This window comes from Eurosta solidaginis, chromosome 5 (assembly GCF_040869045.1).
Source record: "Eurosta solidaginis isolate ZX-2024a chromosome 5, ASM4086904v1, whole genome shotgun sequence".
In the NCBI taxonomy this organism is placed as follows: domain Eukaryota; kingdom Metazoa; phylum Arthropoda; class Insecta; order Diptera; family Tephritidae; genus Eurosta; species Eurosta solidaginis.
In genome coordinates, this window is record NC_090323.1 from 119,639,836 (window position 1) to 119,664,755 (window position 24,920).

Sequence of the window (24,920 nt, forward strand, 5' to 3'; positions counted from 1 at the left end):
GGAGTAAGCAGAACTAACAGCGCGGGTGTTTAGGCCGATGATATCAATGTCATCAGCATATGCCAGTAATTGCACGCTTTTATAGAATATTGTTCCAGTGCTGTTAAGTTCTGCAGCTAGTATAATTTACTCCAGCATCAAATTAAAGACATCGCACGATAGGGGGTCACCCTGTCTGAAACCTCGTTTAGTTTCGAACGGCTCGGAGAGGTCCTTCCCAATTCTGACTGAGCTGATGGTGTTGCTCAACGTCATTTTGCACAGCCGTACAAGTTTTGCGGGGACACCAAATTCAGACATATCGGCATATAGGTAGGTCCTTTTCGTGCTGTCGAAGGCGGCGAAGACGAAAATGTGATGTGTGTCGATTCTCTTTTCACGGGGTTTTTTTCAAGATTTGGCCTTGAGCTCGATTCGAACCCGCGATTTGGCGCATTGTGAAAATCTGGTCGATGGTAGATTTATCAGGCCTGAAGCCGCACTGATAACGTCCAATCAGCCGGTTCACGGTGGGCTTCAATCTTTCGCACAATACACTTGAAAGGACCTTATATGCGATATTAAGAAGGCTGATTCCACGATAATTTTGGTTGCACTTTGCAGTATCCCCCTTCTTGTGGACTGGGCAAAGAACACTTAGATTCCAATCGTCGGGCATGCACTAGTCCGCCCATATTTTGCTAAGAAGCTGCGGCATGCGCCTCACCAACTCCTCGATGTTAATCACAGTAACTAAAAGACTTCGTTACGTAGCTGTCATGACCGCAGAAACGATGTAACAGGGAACACATTGTCGTCGGCTTTTTTTATGACCGTAAGTGTAGGTACATACGTGTTTCAGGAACTCACAGTATCTGTTTTACGCATATGATTTGCGAGTTTTCAAAACCATTGCGAGCGTGTCAGACGTAATTCTTTTACAAAATGATCTTAATAATCTAACTAGTTGGAGCATTAAAAACAACCTACGACTGAATATAAAGAAGTGATTCCACATAAAAAACCTTTATACAATTGAGTCCACGTACACCCTTTTTGGTGATAGCCTTTCTACCGTAGGCGAATTTGTTGATCATGGTGTAATGTTCGATTCGGGCTTTACTTTTGCTAATCACATCAGCTACATCTTGCCCAAGGCCTATTCCAATCTAGCCTTCTTACGGCGCTATGGCAAAGATTTTACAGATCCATACACTAGAAAAACATTATATAATTCATTGGTGCGTTCTAAACTGGAATATGCCTGATCCTATACCTTCGTATAGTGCTCGCTGCGACCTCATAAGCATGAAGTCACTTGTGTCTAGACCGTCTAGCCATTCCCTCATGTTTATTTATGATTTAATTCGTAGTTTGATTGACTGCCCGGAACTTCTGGGGAAAATTACCTTCAATGTTCCGTGCAGAACGCTTCGTACGCAAAATCCATTTCACGTCAAAGTAATCAGAGCTAACTATTTTAATTATGACCCTATTCCAAGGGCTCTCGCAGAGTTTAATAAGATTTTATCTACTCCTGACCTAGACTTCGCACTCCCGAGATCATGTTTTGGTACTAAAGTTGAATCACATTATACTTAATCTACGTATATTGGAATGTATTTCTTTGTAAACATTAATTTAGAATTGCTAGTCTGTAAGATTTATGTAATCATAGACTTAATAAAGTGAATTGAATTTAATTGACTCCTTCTGGTGTGGAAGGGAGCTTTGATATGTAGAAATCAGAAAAACAGAATCGTGGATGGACACCAGCAAGTGGCAAGTGTTTAATTTTACTAGATTTTGAAGTTTCGTTCCTAAATTGAACCGACGCTTGCCGACCATTCAGATAATCTGCGGTCCATCTTTTTAGGCAAGGAGTAGGGTGCCGTGGTTGACTGTGTCAAAAACGTTCGACAGGTCGAGGGCCATGAGTAACGTCCTATGATGGGGTTTTTCCTGGTTCAGTCCGTAATTTATGTTTCCCTACTAGCGAAAGGAGTGATTTCGGTCGATTCAACTTACCTTCGTTAGCTGGTTTCCAAGGCTTTAAAAGTGGAATTATCGTTGCCATTTTCCATTGTTCGGGAATGACGATGGACTTCAACGATAAATTGATAATGTGTGTCGGATAGCTTACCCCCTCATCGCCAAGGTATGTCAGCATTGGCATGGCTGGTAACGGGCGGCGCGTGCGTTTATATGCCCGTCGGTTTACAAATTGTATAATTATTTTGGAACAAAAACAATATAACTAATTTGCAAGTGGTTAGCAACGTTTTCAAATAAAGAAAGTGCATATGTTAGTAAGAAAAGAAGTAAAGGTGTCTAAGTTCGGGTGTAACCGAACATTATATACTCAGCGTGAGCTTCAATTGTACATTTCATTTCAGTAAATTACTTTTTTACACGTGGCACCACCCGTTTAAAAAAAAAATATCTCCCCATTTCCTCTTACAGTAAAACTTGATAAGTGAAATATTATTGATTCGAAACTATTTTTCAGGGTTCAGAGAATGTTTGAAATATAATTTTTTTCATAAATTATTCTTTATATTAAACACTTTCTTCGAATTTTTTTGTTCTTATAATTCCCAACTATTTGAAATTTATTGAAATATTTATACAGCTGGAGTACAGGTTCAACTACTATCACAAATAAAAATTTAAAAAATTGAATTTTTTGAGTAAGCACAGGAATTATGATCCATACAATTGGTATGATTCAATTACGACAAAGGGATGGCTCAAGTTTCATCAAGGATGAAATATCAAAGTGCTTAGATAGTTACGGAATATGCCTAAAACATATATATCCCACAACCACTGATAATGGATCCAACATGATCAAGCCATCCAAACTCTTGCTTCGCGATGTAGAAGAAATGCAAAATGAGTTCGTGGACTATGCTCATTTCATTTTTTGACTTTTTTCAACTTTGATTTTTAAGGTTTTTTTCATGACCTACTAAAAAATGTTCATATGTATACCCTGTCCGACCTAAAAATGTCCGCTAAAAACGTTAGCGATAACAGTTTTTTGAAAGAAAAGTTTTTTTAACCCTTTTAACGGACATTTTTGGGTCGGACAGGGTCTCCATGAAAATTTTACAATCAAATAAAAATTTGTTAGTAGGTCATGAAAAAAACCTTAAAACTCAAAGTCGAAAAAAAGTAAAAAAATAAAATTTCGCAGCGTCGAAAATTATTTTTGCGGGTATGCTAGTGGAACTTTTTTTCCTGAGCCCAAATCCTATCGAAAAATCGATGGCGCGATATCGGTTAACTTTCGTCCATACAAATCGACCCACCCTAATGTATATGTCTTCATAATTATTATCCTTCGCAACTAATTATAGCGGTTATAAATAAAGTCGGGTGACGGAACCAAAATTCGTTTATGTACATTAACTTCTCCTTTGGTACTTAAAAATGAAGAAAAGTGTTTCTTACATGGCTCACATGTATGGAACTTGTCATCTAATCGCACATAGGAACAGTTTATGATCGATTTGTGCAGCTGTACGGTATCGTGACAGGGCGCGAACCGAAATTCTTGTCGGGAAGCCCCTATCCCAATAGAAATCCAGCACCAGAAATGCTCTCATTTACATGGACACTGTGATAAGGGAGTGATATGAGACTTTATTTAAATTAGAAAATCAACGGTGCCATGGCATCGCCATCTAAAGAACTCTGTAATACACGCGTCACTTTATAAAGCAAACCACTTATGCCCTTACAAGCGTCCATCGTGGTGAACAGTAGGCCAATATTTCGGAGTGGAATCATTGAAGCTCAGCTAAAATATGAATATGCACATCTTTAGGTTATAGTGTCTCAAAAATAGGTTGCCTGTGTTCCTCAGGGCGAGGGATCGAGAACGCAATAGGCCCCGCAACACATATATCTGCTGAAATGCCTATGATAAATAGGGAGAATGTTTGCTTAAGAATGTATAAAATAAAAATCATTCAGTTGTATAAATGAAATGGAAGCAGAATATTTGTCAAAATTGTATAAAGGCATCAATGAATGTAAACAAAAATTGTTTTTCCGAATTTATAGAATATTTAATTATTCGTCAGTAATAAATGATAACACATGTTTGTTTTAAAATTGATTCGCAGACGGTATAAAAAAATTAAATGAATGAATTTCAATTCTTTGTAAAAGAATTATTCTGAACCCTGCTATTTTTTGCGAAGTTATGGCTTATTATTCTAGTCTACGACCCTTTTAAACTTGTTTTATATCTAAGTTCCCGTGGTCTTTAACCGATCCCGTCCATTTTTACTAGAAATATTTTCTGCTATAAGGAAAATATGTATGTGTACACAATTTCATTACGATATGTTAATTTTTTGTTCGAGTTATGGCTCCCGAGACAGAAAATTTCTTAGTCATAAAAGGGGCGGTGTCATAATTCAATTTAGAAAGTAAAATTCTATTGATACAAAGCTCTTTTTCGCTAAGATATAGCTTATTATTTTCGTCTATGACCCTTTTAAAAATCTTTTATATAAAAGTGGACGTGGTCTTTAACCGATCTCGTCCATTTTTTCTAGAAATATTTCCTGCTATAGGGATTATTGATATAAAGCTCTTTTTTGCAAAGATATAGCTTATTTTATTTGTCCACGACCCTTCTAAAAATCTTTTATATAAAAGTGGGCGTGGTCCTTCACCGGTTTCGTTAATTTTTCTTCAAAGCATTTCTTATAGTAAAGGCAACCTCTCTGCCGAATTTTGTTACGATTAAACCTATGGTTTTTGGTTTATGATTAATAATATTTGTAAAATTGATTTTATCACAAGTGGGCGGTGCCACGCCCATTTTAAATTTTTTTTTTGTTTTTTTGAATTTTTATCAAGTCAATATCAGTCGACATGTTAAATTTCAACATTCTAGGTGTATTATTTACTAAATAATCACGTGTGCAAAGCACGCTGAGTATAATGATAGCAAAAATAAAACTCGATGGTAAGATATAAAAATACAACAGCAACAAGTAAGGAAGGTTAAGTTCGGGTGTAACCGAACATTACATACTCAGTTGAGAGCTATGGTGGCAACATAAGGGAAAATAACTATGTAGAAAAATGAACAGAGGGTAACCCTGGAATGTGTTTGTATGACATGTGTATCAAATGAAAGGTGTTAATGAGTATTTTAAAAAGGAGTGGGCCTTAGTTCTATATGTGGACGCCTTTTCGAGATATCGCCATAAACGTGGACCAGGGGTGACTCTAGAATGTGTTTGTATGATATGGGTATCAAATTAAAGGTATTAATGAGGGTTTTAAAAGGGAGTGGCCCTTAGTTGTAAGGTGTTAATGAGTATTTTAAAAGGGCGTGGGCCTTAGTTCTATAGGTGGACGCCTTTTCGAGATATCGCCATAAAGGTGGACCAGGGGTGACTCTAGAATTTGTTTGTACTATATGGGTATCAAATGAAAGGTGTTAATGAGTATTTTAAAAGGGAGTGATCCTTATTTCCATAGGTGGGCGCCGTTTCGAGATATCGCCATAAAGGTGGACCAGGGGTGACTAGAATTTGTTTGTACTATATGGTTATCAAATGAAAGGTGTTAATGAGTATTTTAAAAGGGAGTGGGCCTTAGTTCTATAGGTGGACGCCTTTTCGGAATATCGTTATAAAAGTGGACCAGGGTTGACTCTAGAATGCGTTTGTACAATATGGGTATCAAACGAAAGGTGTTTATAAGTGTTGTAAAAGGGAGTGGGCGTTAGTTATATGGGTGGACGCCTTTTCGGGATATCGCCATAAACGTGGACCAGGGGTGACTCTAGAATGCGTTTGTATAATATGGGTATCAAATGAAAGGTGTTAATGAGTATTTTAAAAGGGCGTGGGCCTTAGTTCTATAGGTGGACGCCTTTTCGAGATATCGCCATAAAGGTGGACCAAGGGTGACTCTAGAATTCGTTTGTACGATATGGGTTTCAAATGAAAGGTGTTAATAAGTATTTTAAAAGAGCGTGGGCCTTAGTTCTATAGGTGGACGCCTTTTCGAGATATCACCATAAAGGTGGACCAGGGGTGACTCTAGAATTTGTTTGTACGATATGGGTATCAAATGAAAGGTGTTAATGAGTATTTTAAAAGGGAGTGGGCCTTAGTTCCATAGGTGGATGCCTTTTCGAGATATCGCCATAAAGGTGGGCCAGGGGTGACTCTAGAATTTTTTTGTACGATATGGGTATCAAATGAAAGGTGTTAATGAGTATTTTAAAAAGGAGTGGGCCTTAGTTCTATATGTGGACGCCTTTTCGAGATATCGCCATAAACGTGGACCAGGGGTGACTCTAGAATGTGTTTGTATGATATGGGTATCAAATTAAAGGTATTAATGAGGGTTTTAAAAGGGAGTGGCCCTTAGTTGTAAGGTGTTAATGAGTATTTTAAAAGGGTGTGGGCCTTAGTTCTATAGGTGGACACCTTTTCGAGATATCGCCATAAAGGTGGACCAGGGGTGACTCTAGAATTTGTTTGTACGATATGGGTATCAAATGAAAGGTGTTAATGAGTATTTTAAAAGGGAGTGGGTCTTAGTTCCATAGGTGGATGCCTTTTCGAGATATCGCCATAAAGGTGGGCCAGGGGTGACTCTAGAATTTTTTTGTACGATATGTGTATCAAATGAAAGGTGTTAATAAGTATTTTAAAAAGGAGTGGGCCTTAGTCCTATATGTGGACGCCTTTTCGATATATCGCCATAAACGTGGCCAGGGGTGACTCTAGAATGTGTTTGTATGATATGGGTATCAAATTAAAGGTATTAATGAGGGTTTTAAAAGGGAGTGGCCCTTAGTTGTATATGTGAAGGCGTTTTCGAGATATCGGCCAAATGTGGACCAGGGTGATCCAGAACTTCATCTTTCGGGTACCGCTAATTTATTTATATATGTAATACCACGAACAGTATTCCTTCCAAGATTCCAAGGGCTTTTTGATTTCGCCCTGCAAAACTTTTTCATTTTCTTCTACTTAATATGGTAGGTGTCACACCCATTTTCCCAAGTTTTTTTCTAAAGTTATATTTTGCGTCCATATTGGCGGCCACCGTGGTGTGATGGTAGCGTGCTCCGCCTACCACACCGTATGCCCTAGGTTAGAACCCCGGCAAAGCAACATCAAAATTTTAGAAATAAGGTTTTTAAATTAGAAGAAAATTTTTCTAAGCGGGGTCGCCCCTCGGCAGTGTTTGGCAAGCGCTCCGGGTGTATTTCTGCCATGAAAAGCTCTCAGTGAAAACTCATCTGCCTTGCAGATGCCGTTCGGAGTCGGCATAAAACATGTAGGTCCCGTCCGGCCAATTTGTAGGGAAAATCAAGAAGAGCACGACCTAACTTGGAAGAGAAGCTCGGCCTTAGATCTCTTCGGAGGTTATCGCGCCTTGCATTTATTTTTTTTTTTATATTTTGCGTCAATAGACCAATACAATTACCATGTTTCCTCCCTTTTTTCGTATTTGGTATATAATTATGGCTTTTTTTTAAATTTTCGTAATTTTCGATATCGAAAAAGTGGGCGTGGTCATAGTCGGATTTCAGCCATTTTTTACACCAATACAAAGTGAGTTCAGATAAGTACGTGAACTGAGTTTACTAAAGATATATCGATTTTTGCTCAAGTTATCGTGTTAAAGGCCGAGCGGAAGGACAGACGGTCGACTGTGTATAAAAACTGGGCGCGGCTTCAACCGATTTCGCCCTTTTTCACAGAGAACAGTTATCTTCCTAGAATCTAAGCCTCTACCAAATTTCACAAGGATTGGTAAATTTTTGTTCGACTTATGGCATTAAAATTATCCTAGACATATTAAATGAAAAAGGGCGGAGCCACGCCCATTTTGAAATTTTCTTTTATTTTTGTATTTTGTTGCACCATATCATTACTGCAGTTGAATGTTGGCATAATTTACTTATATACTCTAAAGATATTAACTTTTCTTTTAAAATCCGAATTAAAAAATTTTTTTTTTTAAAAAGTGGGCGTGATCGTTCTCCGATTTTGCTAATTTTTAGTAAACAGACATATAGTAATAAGGGTAACGTTCCTGCCAAATTTCATCATGATATCTTCAACGATTGCCAAATAACAGCTTGCAAAACTTCTAAATTACCTTCTTTTAAAAGTGGGCGGTGCCACGCCCATTGTCCAAAATTTTACCATTTTTCTATTCTGCGTCATAAGTTCAACTAACTTACCAAGTTTCATCGCTTAATCCGTATTTGGTAATGAATTATCGCACTTTTTCGATTTTTCGAAATTTTCGATATCGAAAAAGTGGGCGTGGTTCTTGTCCGATATCGTTCATTTTAAATAGCGATCTGAGATGAGTGCCCAGGAACCTACATACCAAATTTCATCAAGATACCTCAAAATTTACTCAAGTTATCGTGTTAACGGACAGACGGAATTTCACTTTATACCTGTACAACCAACCGTTATCCAATCAAAGTTAATATACTCTGTGAGCTCTGCTCAACTGAGTATAATAAAGAATTCTGTTATTGATATTAGAGAAAAATTGCAAAGTTTACGTTGGTTACTAGGACATGTTTCTGAATTTCACTTCTTCATCAGCTAGCTTTTCGGGAGCTGAGTATTGAACTCGAATCTCCAACCAGTGTAAAGGCAGATGCCTTTACCACTCAGCCATATGAATGCCCCGCTGCTCGCTTTGCAATTGGTCTCTAAGTATTGCCTTTGCTTCCATTTTGTTTTATTCACCATTTAGGTACATACTAATATATATGCTGTTTAATCCTAATGGTGTGGAATTTTTACTTAGAGACCAATTGCAAAGCGAGCAGAGGGGCATTCATTCGGCTGAGTGGTTAAAGGCATCTGCCTTTACACTGGTTGGAGATTCGTGTTCAATATTCAGCTCCCGAAAAGCTAGCTGATGAAGAAGTGAAATTCAGAAGCATGTCCTAGTAGCCATCGCCGTTTGTAAACTTTGCAATTTTTCTCTAATATCAATAACAAAACAATTATATAAAGCAATATGAGAAGTCTCGTTAACTAAATACAGATAATAAATAATTCTATTTCTCAGTAGACAGCATTTATATGCCGAGCAGGAACATTACTGTCCTGCGATTCACGTCTTCGTCGTTCTGTCGTTGACGATGAAGTATGGATGGGGTGCTAGAGACTGTAGCTATTTTCGATTCGATTCGATCAGAAAGAAAAGTAGCCGAACAGTCCAAATACGTATTACTACTGGTCACTTGTAGATTACCATAGAATGCGAATGCGCGCTTAATCAAGGATTCGGCTTCGTCCTTTGACATGGTTTTAAATTTATCCAATTTTGTTAGAAAATTCGATTATTCAAGTAAATAAAGCGATGGACGAGCTCAGTGCTTGTGGCGGAAACTGATTTTGGTATTCTCGTTGCCAGAGTTGCACTAAAGTTTACCATGACGTCCTACCGATTCGCATGTCAAGAGGACTATAAGTTGTTCCAAACTCACAGGGCGTGCTTGATTTCTAGCTCATTCTTACTTATGTTATCCGACAGCTCTTTAGCTCTTTGTAAATCCAATTTTGGATCGGTGGCAGTCAATTCAGCTTTATTTTATTTTTAAAGCTCGTGCTTCGTACAGGGTCCTTTGGGTTAGACGACGTTTACGCATGCGTGAGAATCGTTGACCGTGATGAATTGCCTTAGTAGCGCCTTGTTAATATTTGCGACAACATTATTATCATCATCCTTTTGTGCATCAACTTGATCTTGAACACGTGGAATTGCTGTCAAATATTTATCAACGAATTTATCACCAACGGTAAATGCGGCATTCAATTGACTCTCTAATATGGTGTTGCCGATATGTTTGCCAGAATCGGCATGATCGGACATATATTCTTTTGTACTCTAACACACTTTTCAGGTCGTAGGTAAACAAATAGTATGCGCTGTTCCAGCAAATCCTAACTTTTACCCTTAACGCCATCCAATTGCTTTAGAGGAGCTTCAAATAGTTTAACGGCCGGCCGCACAGATTCATAAGCAGAAGCCAACAAAACCTATAAATAAAGTTATAAGAACATATTAAAATAAATTGGTATTATTTAAATTATAAAATAGCTTACCATCATTTAACGCCGAAAATTTGGCAAATTTAAACAATTTTGTTGAATAAACAATACATTTTTTTAGAAATGTTACTAGTTTGAACGATAGAAAAGTCAACGCAAAATAGGGTTCGAGAAAAAAAGTGATACCGTTTCATACTTTTCCAGGAAAATATATTTGTTTGGGTTTTACTAAAATTTTTCCTCTGAATGAAAAAGTAGTTTCGCAAAGAGGCAAATCGATTTCAGATTGGGAGTTCAAGATGGTGGATTAGTCTTTTTCTAACGCCAACGTCAGTCACCTTGTAATTGCATCATGGTTAGAGTATTATCGAACGTTACCCCTACGATCTTTGTGTGACTGACAGTCGGTAGCGTGGCACCATCGACGTGAATGTCAAATATTAGCGTCATCTGTTCCTTCCACGTCATAAACCGAGTGGCCGTGAATGAGTGGGGTGAATAAACTAGAAAGATCGGAGAGATAGCTATTTATTTGAGAAACGAATTCATCTATTGGAGGGACCATCCCGTTGCCATAATCGTGCATTCGTCGGCATAGGAAATGAATGTAGAAATTAAACAGAAGCGGGGATAGGACACCACCTTGTGGTACCCCCTGTTTAATTTTCCTGGGCTTTGAGATTTCGTTCCTAAATTGAACAGACACTTGCCGACCATTCAGATAATTCGCAGTCTATCTTTTTAGACTAGGGGGAAGGTGAGAGCCTTCTATGTCTTGGAGTAGCGTTCCTTGGTTGGCTTTTGACGGGTGAAGTGCCACGAGCACCGTCCTGTAATGGTTTTTCTCTTATTTAGTCCGTAATTTATCTTAATGTTTATGGTGTTTTGCGCGGTGGTGGTGCTATGCATTTTGCGGCGGGTGGCTAGGGCGAATAGTCGCCGTGAAACGAGGGAGCAAGACGGTTTCCAATGTCTACGCTACTGGCGAAATATGACTCGCCTTCTTAGCTGGTTTCCCGGCTATAGTAGTGGAATTATCATTGAAATTTTCCATTGCTCGGGAATGAAAAATAACTTCAGTGACAGGTTGAAAACGTGCGTTAGGTAGTTTATTCAAATATCAAGCTATTTTAAAGACGTTTATACTTTTGGATAGCTTAAACTCTAAAGTTTTTAATTTATAAGGACTAACATTTTTCATTCCTAGTTTTGGATTAGTTAATTCAAATGGAAAGTTGCGCGCCTAGAAAATTACATGTTTTTATCATTTCATATAAAATAATTTTTCATGTCACAACAAAACCAAGTAATTTAGACTTAATTTCTATGAAATTATAACACACATTTTTTTCATACATTGAAATTGTTTGTGCTGCAACAAAAGCACGAAACTTCAGATATTTTTAAAATTACGAAATTTCGGAGTCCATCACCGATTGGGAAATGAAACGTTTGGTGGAGCCTCTAAGGATTGTTCTGATCTGCCAAAAAGGCAATATATGCGGCAACTAGCGGGACCCCGGTGAGCTTCGCTACACCAATGGAAATATTGGAAAAAGAATAAAATATCATAGAATTTTTTTAATCTTTAATTCAATTCTTAATCCAAAACGTTTGGATACACTACATGTTTCGTTTTTCCATCTGGGATATTAATAAGCAAACAATTTGGAATGCCTACTCTGGAACAGGCAACGTATAGCTGTCCGTGCGAAAAGCACGGTTCCTCCAAATTCAATCCGCATACTCGAAGCGTTTGTCCTTGCGCTTTGTTGACTGGCATAGCAAATGACAGGCGTACTGGAAATTGCAAACGCTTGAATTCAAATAGCATGTCTGTTGGTATCAGTGGGATTCGCGGTATAAGCACAATTTCACCTTTCGCTTTGCCGGTCAGTATTGTTGCTTCAATTAAATTCGTTTCAAATTTTTTACATTCAGTCTTGTTCCATTACACAATTTTGGCGCATTTAAATTCCGTAATAAAATAACTGATGAGCCGACCTTCAAATTTAAACAATGCGGTAGCATACCAGACGGTTCCAATGAATTCAAAAATTCAACTGGATAATTCACTGCGTCATTTTGATTCATTGCGTTATCCCCTGACTTGTATGTTTTCACCACACCCGGCAATTTTTTCAGAATATGACGATTGATTTCATTGACATGTACATTTTTTGGTGCCAGTATTACGCGTTCTCTCAACTAATCGTGATTCATGTAATTTTGAACAATATTTGGAAACACTCATTCAATTAATTCTTCTTTTGATTGGACAATTGTACAGAATTGTTTGGCAATGTAATCAAACCATTTGTTTTGTCGATGGGAATTTTGCCATTTCCGATCTCTAACAATTGCTTAGAGAACTGCTCTGCAGACAGATCTTTGTGCAACTGAACACGCATGTTTATGTGTAATGTTAATTTTTTCACGTATCGCCACAAAAGGGAAGACTTCAAACTTGCATTGATCTCTTCTGCCGGTGTTGATCGTGGAATAACGGGCAATGTTTGTCGAAAGTCACCTGAAAATAAAATCAAAGCACCACCAAAAAGCCTTCGGTTTCCACGTAAATCTTGCATCGTTCGATTTAATGCTTCCAATGATTTTTTGTTTGCTATTGTACACTCATCCCATAGAATGACCGCTGCTTGTTGCAAAATTTTGCCATCGCTGAATTTTTGGATATGTTACAGGTTGGAGTTTCAACCACCTGTATATTCAACGGCAATTTTAAAGCTGAATGAGCTGTTCATCCTCCATCCAATAAAGTTGCAGCAATTCCAGAAGAAGCGAGTGCCAAAGCAATTTTCTGTTGCGATCGAATAGTTGCTAAAATTAATGAAGTCACAAATGTTTTTCTGGTGCCGCCAGGTGCATCCAAAAAATATAATCCACCAGTGTTATCAGAAACAGCTTGCATGATTTTGTCATATATATCCTTCTGTTGATTGTTCAATTTGTTGATGTTGGATTGCACAAATGTACGTAAATCGCACAATCGAATTGTTGTTTACGCTGCAACTCTCGATCAAATAAATCATGGATTGGACGATTTGGTGAAATCAAAGCTAACTGCCCCAATGCTTTATTGGCAATCACATATCTTCAATTATTATCAAAGCTTCATTTTACATTTCCAATGTAATCAGCAAATCAGGATCCATTGCTCTACGACGCATCCGAATTAAAATATCTTTAGTCATATAATCTTTATATTTATTCCACAATTCAATTGGATTCGATGGTATGTATGTTGATATTATAATCGAAAATAGCATTCGTATTTGCTGTGGATGAGATGAAATCGATGCATCATGAAGTGTTGCGTCCCAATGAGTGTCATCTTCTAACAAATGCAAGAGCTGACATGCTTTGCGATATGTCTGACAAAAATGACCGTGAACTGTTCTTAAATCCTGAAATGATTTTGGTCCTCGAACGTTTACCAACAACATTCGCAAATAGAAACATTCAGCATTGTTGGGATGTACCGTATACATCCTGCCCAAGGCAGCTGTTTGGAAAATACCTGGATGACCATCAACTGGTGTTCCTTGTTTACGCCGTTAACATTTTTTCGATGATGCAATTAAAGTAGTTGCTGGTTGTTGTGCTGCTCTCTGCTGTACATTCTCAGTAGTGCAATAAACTCGTTGACCATTCTCCAGATGAACTGTCAAATGGACATCAACAGCATGTCTTTCGTGCAAAGGAAACGAAAAGATACGCCAAACTGCTTCATTTCTGCTTATGTATCGCTCCATTTGATATTGAGTGATTTCATCATTTCTATTTTCACCATCTACTCTAAAAACAGCCATATCACTTCCTTTATTCACATATTTACAAATGTATTTGATAGACTTTACTGAGTTACAGTACTCAACATTTATGTGAGCCTGAAAAACTTTTGACAGTGTCGGTGAATATGGCATGACCCAACTATTGTCAACTTCGATGTCTTGATTGCGTACTCTTATTGTCGCCGTTTTACCGGTATTTTCAAATGATCGACGTCGTTACAATGGATATCTGTCGTTGCCTGTTATGGTATTGGAAATTAATGCTCTCGGATACCGCTTTGAACATTTCCCATCGATCATACATGGTGAATTCATATTTATTTCACCGCATGGACCGTGAATCATGTTTTTTGTTACCACTTCAAATAATTCTGGTTTGATCTGGTATTTCGGCTGATATGGCGCTATCAATCTCGTCCGGTGTTATTTTACGTACCAGCCATATCAATATGTGTGCGTGTGGCAAACCTCTTTTTTGCCATTCAATCGAGTACATCCAACATTGTACCTTTCCAAAAACGCTTAATTTCACAATTAAATCCATCAGTGCCTTAAATTTTTGCCGGAATACATGTGCTGTAACATCGTGTCGATCTGTTGGTGACTGACCGTCGAGCAAATTATTTTTTATATCGTTCCACATCGGATTACACGTAAAAGTGATGAAAAGATCTGGTCGGCCGTATTTTCGAACATATGACATATTTTCGAACATATGAATATTCGTGCATGTGGCGTGGACTACCAATATAAGAAGCTGGTAATATCGTCAGACGTCCGATATCATTCACATTTGCATCATTCGCTATTGCATCTTGCAAATGTATGTACTCTTCAGATAGCGATTTGGCTTGATTGAATCGGATGAAATTGAGATGTTCAGTTTAAATTTTTGCATACATGTCTACAATGTATTGGTGAAAAAAGTTACCACATCTCAGAATGTAATTTTGTTCTTGTGCACGAATCATCAATCGATAAGAATAATAATTCATCGCACTAACTTCCTTTTGAACATCTCGACCTGTAAAAAATATGTTCATTCAATTTTAAATTTTAGTTTTTATTTAATATCAGATTAATATAATTAGTATATTATTTACCGGTTCTTGGATCTATCATTGGTATATTAATGTGATAACCATCATCACCTTTCCAATGTAGAATTGGATATGGTAATGCGTCGTAACTGCAATGAAGCTCCGAAGCACGCTGTAATTGTTAATTTCTACGATGAAGTACAATATCGCGGAATTGAAACTGATCGCCAACAATTACAATTGCCACTTCATCAATCGTCGGTACATTAAATCTTCTGGCATACTCACCAAAAGGCGTTTTATCCGCTCTGATTATGATTTTGTGATTATCAGATGGCATACGATCGAGATCGATTTTGAACAATTTCACCAATTCATTGTTCTGATGAAAAAATTCTTGGAGATCGCAAATAATCGTTCGTTTTGTATGTGAGCCAATTGTGCAACGTTCATCCAACTCACGATTATGATCTCCGATAAAATATATTTGCAAAAATGTATGTAATGTGTATGCAATGTAATTTGATGTTGGATCAGAATCCTTAAAAGCATTGTAGAAACTGTTACTTAGATCCACAGAACAATTAGATATTCCACATGAAGTAATCACCTTAAATGTCGGCATAAAATTGTCTCTTATAATTTTTGTAGCACCAAAAGAAGTCATTTGAAATGATGAATTGTATTCTTGTATATGATTCATAAAATGCTTCGACATTGGTGAGCCTCCAAAAATCAATGAGTGCAATGGATCAAGTGGAGTTTCAAATGCCGGCAACTTTGCTTTGCCATTAGCACAACACATGCCAGCCGTTTCACCCAGAAACTTAGCCGTTTCACAATGTGGACATATCGCACTCATTAATCCAATATATCCATGCACACTGTAACCAATTTGTGGATCGTAATTAAAAGCAGCACGGTACATATTTTCTAGAACACGGCGCCGTATTTGTCTTGTTCGTGCTGGATTTCTTAGCCGCTGTGGTTCTGCAGATCTATTTCGTGCATATCGTATTTCATTTTGTTGGACAGGTCATCAATACTTTGCGCTCTTCTTTGAAGTAACATTCTGTTAGCACTACGCGTACGTCGACCGATATTTTGACGTCTGGCTCGAGGCATTTTCTTCAAGTGAAAGGAAAACAATTCACTAAAACTCCATGTTCAACTCAAGAAATTTAATTTAAGAAAAGCACATGTGCAAACAAAAAATGCGCGGTCGAAATACACCCACACGTATATGTCCAAAAGACAAAACGAAAGTACAAACCGTGCAAAAAATTTGGTGAAAAACACAATAAAACACGTGCGCACGATTAGATACAGTTGAAATCACTAAATGTATTCTGTAAAATGCACGAAGAAAAAACATTTGAAAAAACAAATTTAAAGAGAAAAACATGATACATCATTGCCACAATTTTCTACTATGTTTTTGTTCAACGATACGACATACTTACAGAAGGAATTCCCAATGTATTATAAATATTGATATGAATTCAATTGAAAATGAAGAAATACTCAATTATGAATCAAAAACTACATAAATATTGAACACACGTATTGATTCTCCATAGTTCATAACAAAAAGACCTAATGTCAATATACACCGAAAGTACGATGTGACAAATATGTTGTGTTGTGGTGTATCTCCATTTTATCTGAAAAATCCCTATTGCCAAAATGGCAGCCATGTTCACTGTTCATACTCTTGTCTAAGAAAACTCGACCAGATGCAGATGAATCAGTACAACACATCATAAATACATTTCTTCATTACCTTTTTTTTAAATTTTTCTATTCTTAAGGCATCGGAGTAAAAAAGTGAGTAGGTGTGTAGGAACAACAATTTTCGAGACGCTGGTGAATATATTCGTTGAACTCGAGGGATCCATGAGTTAGGTTACCAACTAGTTGTAGCGATATTGATTCGATGTTGATATCGTTGTAGCGATATTGATTTCTAATGTTGACTTGATCCGTATTTCGAAGAAACATTGTATATGTAAATCTTATGGCTATCAGATGTGGTAGTCGTAAATTTGCAAGTTGAATGGCAACAGTCAACGATTCTGTATATTCGTTTTCCCAATAAGTGATTTCTCGTCGTGAAAGAAGATTGAACACGTTACGCCGAACCGTTGTTTGTTGGGACAGTTGTGTAATGAAGAGATATTGTAAATTTTCAGTAAAGAAGCGACCATTTGAAAAGAACCAGTTGAAATTTGCGGAATGTCGGGTTTTGATTTCGAGAAATCTAAAATATTGACCCAAATAATGCATCAGCGCTTCGTCGTAAAAAATGCGATGAACTCGATACTCTTGAATTCTTGCTGCCAAAATCCCAGCCAAAAATGAATTTGCCTTTAAGGTTGGCCTTTGATCGCCATTTTTGCAATTTTTTATACTCACGTTAATTCGTGGGTATGCAGCCCACTGTGCACACACAAACCCTTCTTTTTTTTCTTCAGTTCCAAATTATTAGATTTCGTTTAGTTTTTTTAACATACACAGTTTATTTAACAAATTTCTTTACACTTTCAGTTTTTCCTATCTATGAGCATAATTATCACTCGAATGTTCTTAGTTTCTTAAATTACTTTTCGTTCACAACTTGTCTTTAGTTGTATTTAAATATATATGGATATATTGAAAAAACACCCTTTGGTTTTAACTATATTTTTGATTTTTTAATTTAGTTTGGGTTTAGCCACGACCGGTCACTTCAGTGTGCAAAAACGAAATCGCTCGGGTTCGTTTTTTCACCCACGCTCAGCGGCCATCTTTTTCATTGCTGAATGCAATTGGCCCTGCTGAGTGCAATTGGCACTGCTGTTCAGCAACAGCTGACAGCAATGCCATTTGCACTCAGGGGTGTGTTTAGTGCGTAAAGGCGGGTAAGGCAGTGCGGTTGTACCACCCTTCCTCAGAAAAAGAAGAATCTGACAAGTTGATCAGATTTGTCATATTCTTCTTGTTCCTATGAGTTTTAACTTGTTTTGGTTGAATGAATGTATGATATTAGGGTGTTCCTCCCCTTTTTTCATTCGTTCATGCAGAACAATTTTTTTCTTTTTACCTATGAAATTTTGTTAATATTATAATATGAATTCAGTTACTTACATGTAATTTGTTTTCTAATTTCTATTGCATTAAATTAATGTATTATATATTTTTATTACAAATAGTGCGTGCATATTAATATTTGATTTTATTTACATGCTAATTGAATTTTTTGTTTTCGTATATTAATATAAATTTTAATTTGAGATTTCATGCTTCAATAACATAGTAATGAAAATGTAAAATTAGTTACAAGTTAGATTGTAAATTTGTATTAAAATATTTTAGTTTACCTTATTGATTCGGTTTTTGTGAACGGTTTTTTCCTTTTGATTCATTTCATCTAAAACCGTGACATTAACTCCATCAATTTTTGTGACTATATATGGTCCTTGGTAAATGCTTTCGTGTTTATTTCTAGGTTCTTTTTGTACTACTACCTTATCGTTTATATTAATTGCTAACGTACGCGCCCTCTTATCATATAGATCCTTATTTTTAATTTTATGTTTATTAATTAAATATTTTGCTATTTTATGTGTTTTTTGTAGTCTATATTTTACTTCTTTTGCATAATTTTCAACATTGTAAATTGGATCGATTTCTTCCTTTTGAACTTCATTTGATAAGGTGACATTTCTACCGAATACTAATTCGTATGGAGTAAATCCATTATCAAAAACTGTACTAGGAGTTGTATTATGCAAAAATGTAAAATATTTCAAATAAACGTCCCATTTGGGGAAGTTATCATTTAGAAAAGCTCGTAAATATTCATTAAACACCCGATGTTTTCTTTCAATTGTACCTAGGGTTTCATGATGGCAAGCTGTAGAAAAATTATGTTCGATTTTTAGGAGTTTAGTTAATTCAGAGAAAATTTCATTTTTATATTCGGTTCCTAAATCGGTTTTAATTGATTTCATTATGCCATAAATGAGGATGAAGCCTTCAAAAATGGCAGTTGCAATTGTTTTTGCTGTCTTATCAGAGTCTGATATTGTAACTAGGTATTTGCTTAAGTCGCACATAATGGTAACCGCGAACCTATTCCCATTATTCGACTCAGGCAAAGGCCCTATTGTATCTATAACTACGACATCGAAAGGTTTGCCACCAACACCATGTAAGCACCAAATTTTCTTTGGTTTTTGGCTTGACTTTATTCAAAAGGCACTTTTTGCAATTTTTGACGTATGTGGCAATATCACGGGTCATACCTTTCCAATAATATTTTGTACGTATTTTTGCGTAAAGCTTTTTATTTCCGCAGTGACCTCCTGATATAGGGTCATTGTGGTAAATTTCCATTAATTTAAGTTTTTTGTCGTTGTCCGTAACTGTTTCGACAGGTTCTATTAATAGTATTTGTAAATTTTTTAAAATTGAATTCCCTGTACTTTTAAAATTTGAAATAGAAAAATATTTAAATAACTGATCATCTTTTTGCCATTCTGCTTGCTTAATATTGTGTTTACCAGCTTCTTTTTCAAGCTTCAAAAGTAATTCATCAAATTGCATTATTTTGTTAGTACACACAATATTAAGTAACTCGAGTTTTTTATGTTTTGAATGCGCATATGTTTTTAAATTGATTTTATCATTATCGTTGTCATGACAAATTTGGCTTTTTATCCTATGGATTTTCTTGGAAAAATTATATGAAAATTTGTCGAATACCTGTAATTTGACATTTTCTTCGTTTATGTCTTCAGCCGATTGTTGTAGTTGTTCGTGACGTTTCGTCATAGACCTCGTCCGTACCGCTAAAATTTGATTATTGGAATTTTTAAGTTCTTGAATTGAAATTCGCGATAATGCGTCTGCACCTACGTTAGATTTTCCTTTAATATATTCTATGGTAAAATTATGTTCGGACAATTCCAAACGGATTCTGGAAAGTTTCGACGACGGATCTTTCATATTAAATAGATAAACTAGTGGATGATGATCTGATTTAACTTTGAAGTGAGTGCACGAAATTGCTTTATTGCAAAATATATTGCCAAAAGTTCTAATTCTATTATTACTTTATTTTGTTCCGATTTGATAAAGGATTTTGAAGCAAAACAAATTGGCAAGTCGTTACCATTGTGATTTTGACTCAGTATCGCACCACAACCTAACTTTGAAGCATCAACCGTAATTAAAAATTCTTTGGTGAAATCTGAATATTGTAATAGTTTTGGAGAAATCAGACTTTTCCTTAGATTTTCGAAAGCTGACTTACATGCCGTATCCCAATTAAATTCAACCTTTTTTCTACTCAAACGATTCAATGGAGCTGCTAAAGAAGCGAAATTTGGAATAAATCTCCTATAATAATTTGCAAATGCCACGAATCTTCGGACAGCATCTTTATCGCGTGGCTTAGGATATCTTTTAATTGCTTCAATTTTTGAATCGTCTGGTAGCAACCCATTTGCTAAGCATTTATGCCCTAAGAAAGTTACTTCAGGTCGAAGAAAATTACCCTTTTTTGGGTTAAGTCGCAAGTTGAACTTCCTACAGGTCTAGATTATTGAGATGATGTGCTTCGCTACATCCAATTAGTATTATATCGTCTATATACATAAAGGCTTGGTTGGGTGAAATACCAGAAAATGCAATTGACATCATTCTTGAAAATGAATTTGGAGCCACGTTTAGACCAAATGGTAACACCTTCCATCGAAAAGCTCCGCGGTCAGTACTAAATGATGTTATGTCTCTTGAATCTTTGTGAAGTGGAATTTGGTGAAAACCCGAAAAAAGATCTAAAGTAGAAAAGAATTTCGCACGGCCAAGGTTATCCAAAATACCGTCTACACGTGCCAAAGGAAATTTATCGGCAATTATTTTTTTATTTACAGCCCTAAAGTCAACGCACATTCTATACGATTTTTGGCCATTTAAGTGTTTTTTTGGTACCAAAATCAAGGGACTGTTGTAATTTGAACAACTATTTTCGGTCAGATCGTTTTCAAATAATTTATTAACCTGTTTATTTATTTCTTCGCGTTGAGAAGACGGTAGGCGGTAATTTTTAATAATTGATATTAGAGAAAAATTGCAAGTTTACAAACGGCGATGGTTACTAGGACATGTTTCTGAATTTCACTTCTTCATCAGCTAGCTTTTCGGGAGCTGAGCGTTGAACTCGAATCTCCAACATTCATATCAGTGCAAGCCTTTTAATTTTAATGTATACTGGCGTCGTATCGTTCAGTCTTAGTTTTTGTTCATAAAAATTGTTTATTGTCATTTTATCATTGTCTAGCGCAAAAATATCGGAATATTGTAAACATAAGTTAATAAGCTTATTTTCAGCATAATTAGGTATTTGTTTTTCTAAAATGCTTTTAAGTTCTTTGATACGACTATCTTGCTTTACCGGGTTATTGATTTTATAAACGTGATAATTAGAAAGTTTTTCTGTTTGGATGTTGCAGTTATTTACGTATTTTACGCTATTTGTGGTGTTTATTACTTTAATGATCGGATTACTAGTCTCAACTATACATTTCGCTGTGAAAACACCGTCAGAAATCTCTTGAGAACCCACGGAAAGTGGTTCTGAGTCTTTTTCCAAGGCGAAAATTCCATAAACTTCGCGACGAGGTGGTATAATAAATGTATCGCTTTCCATTCCGTGAAGGATGGGAAGTGCGATCTTTTCATTGCCTATCCAGAAGGAAATGCAATTTGTTGCATAGCTGATAGCGCATTTATTTGTTTTTAGGAAATCCTTACCAAGTATTCCATCTGATGGAATGTTGAAATCATTGTCTACCACGTGCAACGTAATATAAAAATTTGAAAAGTGTAAGTTTGTTGTAAAAGTACCTAATGTCGAAACTGTATCTGTAGTTACTCCAGTAATATTGATTTTATCATTGTTATTAATTGACAAATTTTTATTAAGAGAAGAAATTTTAATTAACGAAATGTCCGGCTTGTGTATCGACTAGAAATGTACAAAATTTGTCAGAGCCAGTTAAATTTATTTGTATAAAATCGGAATAATTTAAGTTAAGACAATAAACGTTTTTAGAAGAAAAACTGTGAGCTGAATTAGTTAGTAATTTGTCTCGTCCTCCCTCAGTGTTCGCTCCTGAGGGGCTTCCCTGTTTAAAGTCCGGACACTTGCATTTCTACCTCTATTATTGGAAGTGTTAGAACCGTTATTATTGCTAGTACGACTATTGCTGCTGTTATTATTATTATTAGGCTGATTCCGATTTCCGCCGCCGGAACGGAAATTTTGCCTTTGATTGCCGCGATTGAAGTTGTTGCCATAGTTACTGTTACTAAAAGATGGTCTATTTTGTCTATAATTGTTAAAGTTGCGACTTTGATTTTGGAAGTTTCGACCTCGGTTATTACTTTGAAATTTTCTGAAATTGTTATTGTTCCGCGCCCTAAATGCTAAAACTTGGCGTTCTTTTATTTCATTTGATTGCTCTACAATCAGTTTAGCTACTACGTCCTTGGAATCAGAAAAATTGGTTGAAGCGAGGATTGATTTGACTAAACTTGTTTTTGCGTTCAATCGGCAAACGTTAACTGTTTGCTCGATGGCCATTTCATGGGCTTTGGCCTGAGTAATCCCTTCGATAATGAGCGAACGCTCTAAAGCATCAGACAAATCGGTGTAATTATTATTATTAACTTGCAAAGCCGCAATTTTTCCGGCCACAAGTTTGGAGTTGTCGGGTTTTATACGGTTACATAGTGCTATTTTTATATCATTAACTGAAAGTATTTGAGTTGGTATCGCTTCTCGAGCTTTACCATCGAGTTTGGATTTAATATATGAAATACATGTGCCAGTTAAATTTTCGTCGACAAATTCTTCGATTAACTCAATTTTATTAATGAAAGATTCAAGACCTAGGGGCTTACCGCTTTAATTTTCACGCATAATACCAGCACACATGCTGATAAACGATCTTTTTTCCTCAGGAGTTGCCATATTTGTATCGGAATTAGGAGGATTTGAAATATGTGTTTCTGGCAATTCCTCAAATCCGTGAAATTCTCCGGACAAGGAAAGTCTAACAACAAGGTTTTTGATTGTACTGGGCGAATATGTGGTTGAGCCTTCGGAAACTGGGCTTTCAAAGTCAAGATTTTCGGAATCGGAATTTTCGGAATTAAAATTTTTGGAATTGGAATCTGAATTTTTGGAATTTTCGGAGTCTGAGTCTTGTTCTGAAATTCTGGGAACTACTTTTTGGTTTCTAAGAAACATATGTAGTAGGAAGCAAAGAAGAAATAGTTAAACTGATTAAAGTCGAATTTGTAGAAATTGCTTACGAAAATTTAACAGAAATTGAAATTCAATTTAATGTTGATGTGAAATTGAAAGAATTATCCGGCAATTTAATGAAAGGCTGAATATTTAATGATAAATTGAATGTATATTGAAGTAATTTAATTTAATTTGATTTCAAAGGAAAGTATTTTATTTTGGTATGAGGGCTTGGCTGTTGATAACGGACGCACCGCTTTGTTAAAAAGATCTCAATGTGTTTGTGTTATTACGGACGCACCGTTTTATTAAAATTGTATGGTTTTATTTTTATAGATACGGGCGCACCGCATCTTTTCAAATTTGTACTATGAATATCCTCGGACGCACCGGGATTAAAAAAAATTCCATTGGTTGTTTACAGAACCACCGTTTACGCAAAAATTGTAATCATGTTATTTTTTTGTATTGTTTTTGATGAAGCCCACTGTAGAGCAGAGTGGGACTAAAGCCGAAAAATTGATAAAAATTATTTAATTTGTTTTTTTGTTTTGAAGATGGCAACTGCTATTAATTTTTTTCAGAAAATTTACCAGTTGAACTGGTTAAAGAAAACTAAAAAAAAATGTTTCGGTGTTTTTCCAACTCTGTCCCACTGTGCCTACCCGTAAGTTCACACATATATATGTATATGTAATTGGGTTATTTAACGCTTTCGGTAAAGTGATAAAAAACAGTTTTATATATATATATATATAATGTAAAGTATTTTGAAATAATTGTGAAAGTAGAAAAGTGATAAAATATATGTAATATGTAATATAACTGTTTTAATTTTAATATTTATGAAACGTACGAAAAATGTAATTTTATATAAATCTTTATGTATATGAATATAAAAAATGATTTTCGCACACTGTGCGTCATACCGACTTCTGCTTTATTTGGTTTGCCGCTTGATGCTCTGTTGCTGCGCTTGGAATTCTGCTACTGAATCTGATGTTCTGCTGCTTTAGCTGCTGTTGTCGATGGCGAGACGAGTGACTTCCGCTATTCGGTTTTCCTTTGGTTTACGGAGGTTTTCCGTTATTGTGGTGGCGTGGCTAGTGCCGTTTTTTTCCACTAGTTATTTTGGTACAGTTTCGGTTTTGATTTTTGCCGTTCAAAATTACAGTTTTTGTATTACTTCTGCTGCCGATTAGTTTGATATTTTATTACAGTTTATCTTTTTCCTAATTATTTCCGTACTTTATTAAGTCTTTTTATTATATTTTTCTGTTAAATGCTTTTATTTTTCTAATTTTTCTGCACTAGCCACGAACAAAGAAACCACCACCACTGCCATATTTTTGATGGATCTTTTAAAATTTTAATTTTTAATGTAGGTTGTTGTTTTTTTGTTGCAAATGTTTAGATATTTATATGTTTTAATAAGTTTTATAATTTTTGATTTTGTACTTTTTTTTTGTAGGTTTTTTAAATATTTTGTAATTTTTTTTGTAATGTTTTTTTTGTATTTATAATTTTTTTGTAATTTAAATTTTGTTGTTTTTTCTTTGTAATTTTCCCCATATTGTAAGGTTTTTCTAAATTTTTGTGTAATATTTGTAGATTTTATAGTTTTTGTTTTTAAAGAACATGTTTTTTTTTGTGTAGTTAATTTTTGTAGATTTTAAATGGTATTACATTTTTTTGTAGGGTTTTTGTAAGT

General features: G+C 35.8%; 1 protein-coding gene and 1 pseudogene across 3 annotated transcripts in view; one reads left to right on the forward strand and one right to left on the reverse strand.

Moving 5' to 3' along the window:
* Positions 1-24,920, forward strand: part of nxf2 (nuclear RNA export factor 2) — a 527,629-nt gene that overhangs the window by 444,306 nt on the left and 58,403 nt on the right. The gene's annotated exons all lie outside the window — the stretch shown is intronic.
* LOC137252849 (lipid storage droplets surface-binding protein 1-like) lies at positions 9,069-21,604 on the reverse strand (annotated as a pseudogene).